This window comes from Adelges cooleyi, unplaced genomic scaffold (genome assembly GCF_023614345.1).
Source record: "Adelges cooleyi isolate 19-005CV unplaced genomic scaffold, UGA_ACOO_1.1 ACOO_flye_CR_arks_rails_tigmint_CR_PRNA_398, whole genome shotgun sequence".
Taxonomy (NCBI): domain Eukaryota; kingdom Metazoa; phylum Arthropoda; class Insecta; order Hemiptera; family Adelgidae; genus Adelges; species Adelges cooleyi.
The window spans coordinates 9,104-16,654 of NW_026096076.1; the positions used below are offsets into that span (position 1 = coordinate 9,104).

Consider the following 7,551-nt stretch of genomic DNA (forward strand, 5'->3'; position numbering starts at 1 on the left):
CTTCCAGCTCCAACCAGCACTAACTCTGCTGCCTCTTTCCGTGTATGTATCGAGTTTGAAGAAGAGGTATTTGTGGTCGCTTCTTGTCTCCTCGTTGAGTACTTTCCAATCCCTTACCTGCCTTGCCGTGAGGTGCGAGGCAAATGTCACGTCAAGGATGGAACGGCTGACGCCTCTTTCGAAGGTTGGGATTTTTCCTCTGTTGCACACGCTTAGGTCCAGAGAGGCGATTAGCGACGAAAGCTCATCACCTCTTTGGTCAGTGACTGTTGAGCCCCATTCTGCACTCTTAGCGTTAAAGTCTCCAGCCAGAATTACTTCACCGCTTCCTGCTCGTATGCTCGCCTCTAAGCGTCCCAGGTAGGCTTTGTATTCTGTAAGCGTGATGTTTGGGGAGACATAGCAGGAGTAGATTCGAATACCTCCGATCCTCACCCACACATACCCCTTACCCGGGTTACCTAGTTCCTCCGGGATAACGTTTTGGTGGAGTGCAATGGCAGCTTTGCCGTCTGTATCCGTGTACCAATGTGGTAATGATCTGTTTTGTTCGCATATGATTAGAACGTCGGCTTCCTTCTCTGTGGCTGTTTGGAGTAATAACTGTTGCGCCACCTTACAACAGTTAAGGTTTATTTGTAGAAAATTGGTCATTGTTTATTCCTTCGGCTCTCCAGAAACCGTCGGAATGTAGGGCATCTTCCCCCTCCAGAGTAGTGGCTACCTGACCCTTCTACCCCCTCTTCTTTGCACAGGCCACACTGTGCCTCGGCACTGCAGTCCTTTTTAGCGTGCCCGGTCTCCCAGCAATTTAAGCAAGTTGCCTCGCGGTCAGGCCCGGTGCACGTCCTCTTTCTGTGGCCAAAGTCTAGGCAGCGGGTGCATCTAACCATTGGTATACGTATTTTGATGGTGCAGGGCGCCCAACCGATGCGTAGCCGCGGCCCTGTCGCTAATTCGTTGGCGACTCTGGCCGGGAGGAGGACCACTGCTGTGCATTTCCCTCCGCGAACGGGCTTAATTGCTTTGACGTTTTCGCTGGTCATCTTGGCCGATGTCTTGGAGGATATTTCAGTGGCAAGCTCCTCTTTTGTCACATCCGCATCTAAGCCGCGTATCTCGACCGCAACGTTCGTTGTTCTGACCTGGGTTTCAACTCCGGTCGTACTTTCTGCGATTGTTTTCACCTGGGAGGTTTTGGTCGTGCGTTTCCTCATTTGGAGGAGCAAGTTTCCGTCCCTTGTTTCCCTTGCCGTTGCTACTTCGTTTGCTAGCCCAGCGTCATTTAGATTCTTCTTCAAGTTTTTTAGTGTGTCAGCATACGTTCGATTTTCTGTACATTTTACGATAACTGCGTCCGGCGTGACCTTGGCGAGGTTCTTTTTCTTTCGTCGTTTGCTGACTTTCTTCCATTCCATATTTTCACCACTGTGTTGCTCTGCCGTTGGTAAATCAAGTGGCTCAAGTGGCTCCACGCCTAGTTCAGGTTGCAGTATTGGTATGACCTGTTTTCCTTGTTTTGTTCTTCGGGTTGGGGTTATCCCTTCCTCTTCTGTGATTTCATAGAGTGTGATGGGCTCCTTATTCTCTAACCCGTTTCCGGCATGTGCGTTGTTCCGCCGTTGTTTTCTTGTCCGTTTTTCAGGACCACGCAGCTTTTCTTTTTTCAGTTCCTTTATTTCTTCTTGCAGCTGTTCTTGTACTTTTTTCATTTCCGCAATTTGCTGTTGTTGTAGTTCATGCATCGCTTCCAGCCGATCGACGATCTCCTGAGTCTGGTCTCGGAACGTCTTCTCTTGGTCAGCTAGAACGTCCTCATTCCAGTTTGACTCGTGGTGTCGGCGTAGAATGGAGGTTGATGCCACCGAAAATTTTCCACCCCTAAAAGGTGGGGTTCTCCCAATACTGGTCACCGCGCTCCAGGGCAAGATTTTCCTCGTCGGGCTCGGCGTTTTATCGTCTCTCTCCTTCCGTTTGGTCGGGCCTTCGCCCTTCCCAAAGTCCTTTCGGAAATTTCCTCGGTAGCCTTCCAATTGCTTAAGTAGTGGGTCGATCTTTCGTACTGACTGCTTGACTGACTTGTGGCAGTTTTGCTGGCGTGCAACTTCTGCAATAGCCTTGAAATTTTCGATTAGTTCCTTCCATGTTCTGTCTTCCTTCTCTAGGATGATGTCCTTCGGGTTACAAACTTCTTTTCCCTCTGTATTCTTCCCTCTCTCTGGGTTGTTCTCGTCTATGTACCCTTGCGAATTGGCTAAGCAAGCCGCATCGCAAGGTACATCCAAATGGGTGTGGGGCCTCCACTTCGCTCGCCCTTGTTCGGCGTCAACGGGAGCCGGGCTACTGGAACCCCCGCCGACGTCACCTGTCTCCGTCATCCGAATGGCGACTGGTGCGGTATGGACTATACTTAATAAGTTGTCTTCCATGGTGGTTTTGTGGGGTCTCCTTCCCCTTGCGGTATGCCCGCCGCCGGGTTGTGGTCCTTTATTCTGTCCAAAGGCGAACCACCTGCCTCGCCGACCCCAACTAATTAAAGTAAGGGCCGGCTCTAAGTCGCCTTCCCCGTTAGCCAACCCAATTAAGGGCCGTTACCAACTGGCACCGCGTGGAGGTGGGGATAGGACTTTACCAGTCAACCTAACCTAACCTAACCTAACCTAACCTAACCTAACCTAACCTAACCTAACCTAACCTAACCTAACCTAACCTAACCTAACCTAACCTAACCTAACCTAACCTAACCTAACCTAACCTAACCTAACCTAACCTAACCTAACCTAACCTAACCTAACCTAACCTAACCTAACCTAACCTAACCTAACCTAACCTAACCTAACCTAACCTAACCTAACCTAACCTAACCTAACCTAACCTAACCTAACCTAACCTAACCTAACCTAACCTAACCTAACCTAACCTAACCTAACCTCACCGACCCAAAAAACATATAATTTGACCACTTTTGATGTCTTTTACACAAAAATCCAGAAAAATGTTTTAGCTTCGATGCAAAGCGAGAAGGTATTGGTTTTACTCTGATGTGGGCTTTTTTTTTCGCTGTATACACTGTAACTTTTTTAATACTAGACCAATTCCTTCGAATAGCAACTCTATAAATCACAAATTTTGTCTAGTTTGTACTTTGGGGGGGTAAAAGTTGAAAAAGTTTAAGTCTTCACAGACGAAAGTTGAAAAAAAACAAAAAAAAAACCGTACGAGTTTTTAAGTTAGAACTTTTACTGGCTATAGTATCGAGAAAAAGAGTCGGATCGAGTTGAAATGTTTAAAAAATATTTATTTGGTAAGCCCGCGCACGTCAGTTTTGTCAAATTCAAAATATACCCATTTCCCGCCCCCCTAGGGGGGGTACAAGTTTTTTTGTTTTTCGGGGTTTTTAGCCGTAATTTTAAAACTTTTGGGTTGAAAATTTGCCAGTAGTTGGAACTCATATGTACCCATAACATATTAAACGGGAAAAAATTCGGCACTACAGTTTTTTTTTAATTGCCGGGAAACTGTGTTTTCGCAGATTGTGTATATTTTAACAAAAACACCTAAAATCTTTAAAAAAAATTGATCAAATCATTAAAACAATTTTATTTATATCTATGCAGAATGATACTATTAGGTTTTGTGCTCAAGTACCACTTTTGACTTAAAGTTTACACAAATTCAATTTTTTTTTTTTTTTTTTTTTAACTAAAAACCCAGTGTACCAGATGTGAGAAACGAACAGACACTAAAAACTATCAGTTGGTAACGTCTATCCGTGTTAGATTAGGTTAGGGTCCAATGATCGGTATCATAATATTGTGTTTATTACATGATATCATAGGCGACTAAATCGTGTAACTGATTATAGTAGACACTCGATTTATTGGGAAAAAAACCTATCCGTGTACTTATTAAGACATTTAATGATTCTGATACGACAAAACCACTGTCGTTATCTCGTTATTTTATAGCCTGCGTTATATAACCTTACCGAAGGTTAACTATGAGTATTTAATGTCCAACTACCTGCAAATAATGAAGAGGACTGTTGTTTTTTGGATTCAGATTAAGTGTTGGTTTTTATGCAGTATACCGCCTCAAAATGTTTTTTTTATTACACAATTTTTTTAAAGGAAAACTTATGTTTTGTATATTGTTATACTGTTATTCATTTAAAGAGATTCACGCTTGATTGTTTAAATTGTCTAATATTAGATAATCTGCTTCGTGCTAATTTTATTTTTTTAGTTTATCAACTTGTAGCTCTAATTTTGTAAAAAATATTTCATTATTTTATTACTATGTACCATTACTATTAAGATAAATTTTAATAATAATTAAGTCATAAATGATAATACTTTATTTTGTGACTAGATCAGATCTCGTGAACATTTAATATCATGATACTGCTCCTATGCTATTATTAAAAAAACACAATTTTTAAAATCTCCATAATAGGTTATTGTTAAATAACAGGCAACAGCCGACCGCTAGTGGCTATACATGTTAGTAATATTTAACTAATAAGTAATAAATGTAGGTAAAATTTATTGTTTTCTCCATCACAGTACCAGTATACGATTTATTTTAATTTAAATGTAAGAAAATCGATTTTTCTTTAGAAAATAACAAGAAATTAATATACAGGATGAGGCAGTAAAACGGCGATTTTCTAATGTATTTAAATGGTAAAAACCCGTTTCACTATCCCACCCTTTACATTTTAAGGATCTATGAAAAGGTTTTTTTAGTTGCATTTTATTTTGTACATTGTCAATCTAGTAAAATAGAAGTATAATATAGCTTTGAAATAATATAATCTGTGAAGTATAAATAGTTTGTTTGAGATTGCTTTAATGGAAGTATATAATACATAAATATTAATTTTATTGAGAATAAGCGATTATAATTTAAACTATGGAGTACAAACGATTGAAACATGAATCGTCGACCATTCCAACAAAATATAACAAGACATTGTATATGTGTTATTTGGTCCACTAAGTTTTTGCAAAAAAAAAAAAAAACCAGTACAGTGGGGTCGGGGCATAGTGGGGACGGAGCATAGTTGGGTCGGGGCATATTGGGAACGGGGAGGTCACAGGTTTACAGGAATTTTTAAATCTGAAAGTGATAAAATCACTTTCGAAAAAACGCTTCGATGCAAATCGGTAGTTAGTATTTTCAAGCCAGTACAGTCCAAACCAAGCACAGTATAAACCAGCAAAGTTAGAAAGTTTTAAATGAAGATTCTGTATTTACAAATGAGCATCAAAGCGTTTATTTGAAAGCGATTTTATTCAATTTTATCACTTTTATTTATAATAATTCTTGTAGACCTGTGACCACTCCGTTTCCTCATTGCTTTGATTACATTATGCCAATACTCTACTGTACTAGTCCTCTCGGATAAAATCGCTTTTAAATAAACGCTTTGATGCTCATTTGTAAATACAGAATCTTCATTTAAAACTTTCTAACTTTGCTGGTTTATACTGTGCTTGGTTTGGACTGTACTGGCTTGAAAATACTAACTACCGATTTGCATCGAAGCGTTTTTTCGAAAGTGATTTTATCACTTTCAGATTTAAAAATTCCTGTAAACCTGTGACCTCCCCGTTCCCAATATGCCCCGACCCAACTATGCTCCGTCCCCACTATGCCCCGACCCCACTGTACTGGTTTTTTTAAATTTAATTTTAGGCGTAAAAACTAGCTAAATCGATTGAGTAGTTAACGAGCTACACAGTTTTAAAATTAAAGGGAGTGTAAAAAATAAATTAAATATCTTGGAGACGCTAACATATTAATGTGACTGCTCTCTGTTATTATTTATTGACAATTAACTTTGACAATAGCTATTGTAGCGTTTAAAAATCATAACCGTACCAAACACTATTTACTTTAGGTAAATAATTCACCGATAGTAAATAATAATGATAACCGCTATATCGACTGACAAATATACCACCACTACACACTTTTACATTTATTTTGTAAAATAGTAGGTATGTTTTATTTGTTATCAATATCTTGTGTATATTTTTCCAGCATTTAGCAATTATTTGTTTTGGTTAATTTGACACATTTTGTTTATTCTTGCGATTTGTACGTCTTAATTTCATAGTATATTATAATAATATAGTATCATAACTTACTAGAGTCTAGATCTATGAACTTGTCAACATTTATTGTGTTTTAAATAATAACATTGATATTAAATATCCATAATCAATGTGAATACCAAGATGGAGTTTTGCTCAAGTGACAAGTCTATAAAACCTAAAACCTTACTTATAAAATGTATGCACATCAAATATCAAAATTAAAGGTACTTATAATAATAAAATGTTATTTAAAAAAAAAATTATTATAATTTGAATTATGCTTGATGATATTTTAATTAAAACTTTTATTTTTACAGTATTATGTCTTTGTTCTGAGAAACTTATAAATGTGTAGTTTTGTGTTTTAACATATTGGTATCTGAATTCAAAGAAAAAATATAAAATTTTTTATGAAAAAATTGAATCTTCAATCATCGTTTACTGAATCAATAATAGGTAAGATAATGTATTTATTGATATAGGTGTATTGTATAAGTACATTTTTTTATTAGAAAAATATAATTAATCTTTTTTTATTATTCATGAACATATAAAATGTTTTTACATAATACATTTTTTGGATTACTTATGTTTATCATACTTAATATGTTTAATTATAATGCGTTACTAAAATTAACGTTTAACTTAAAAATTATCATACTTGTATAATTATAAAAAATATATGTGTATACTGATATTTGTTGCTTAACCATATGATTATTTAAGTATCTAAGAAACTTATTTAATTTATTTTAATTATATGTTTCAGTATGTTCAATATTAATATGGACTATCTCAACTTAAATTGATATTTGTTATTGTCTACAACTACACTACTACCAACGTCAAATTTGGTGTATTATATTATTGTAGTCAATCAGTCTAAACTAATTCCATCAATACATTGTCGAATGTTGTGGTATTCAATTTTCAGTAAATTTATAGGTGTTTTATTTTAAGGTAAAATATATAAGATCATCAGCTTGCAATAACTTAGTTAATTTCTATGAATTCATCTCTAACAATTTATTATTATTATTATTTTTTAGTTACTGTGGCACACTATTGCAGATAACGGTTTTCCATTAAGTCAGTAAGAAGAATAAGATGGATTCACAAGTTCAAATCAAATATTAGACAACTATATATATTTAGTTATTCAGCTAAAGATGTAATTCAATAAAATAATTTAAAAGTACTTTATCATTTTAAAAGTGACATAAAGTTTTTAAACTCTAAGTATTTAAACACACATATACTTAACATATCTATAATTATTATACATTATTTATTAATTATTAATGATGAATTCTTTATTTAATATTAATTTAATCTAAAATGCTGCCGAGAATGTTAATATTTCTAAAATATGTTATTGTCTTAATCCAAATCTTGAAATTATTTTCATGATGGCATAGTTTTGGCATTAGCTATTACAGAATTTATT

The 7,551-nt window shown here is 36.2% G+C and overlaps 1 long non-coding RNA gene across 1 annotated transcript; it reads left to right on the forward strand.

The window, feature by feature from the left end:
• The first annotated feature begins 6,112 nt into the window (after positions 1-6,112).
• Positions 6,113-7,316, forward strand: LOC126841609 (uncharacterized). The gene is made up of 4 exons (XR_007686210.1): positions 6,113-6,328; positions 6,422-6,560; positions 6,874-7,064; positions 7,154-7,316. It is a non-coding gene; the product is annotated as an uncharacterized LOC126841609 (long non-coding RNA).
• Positions 7,317-7,551: the final 235 nt, after the last annotated feature.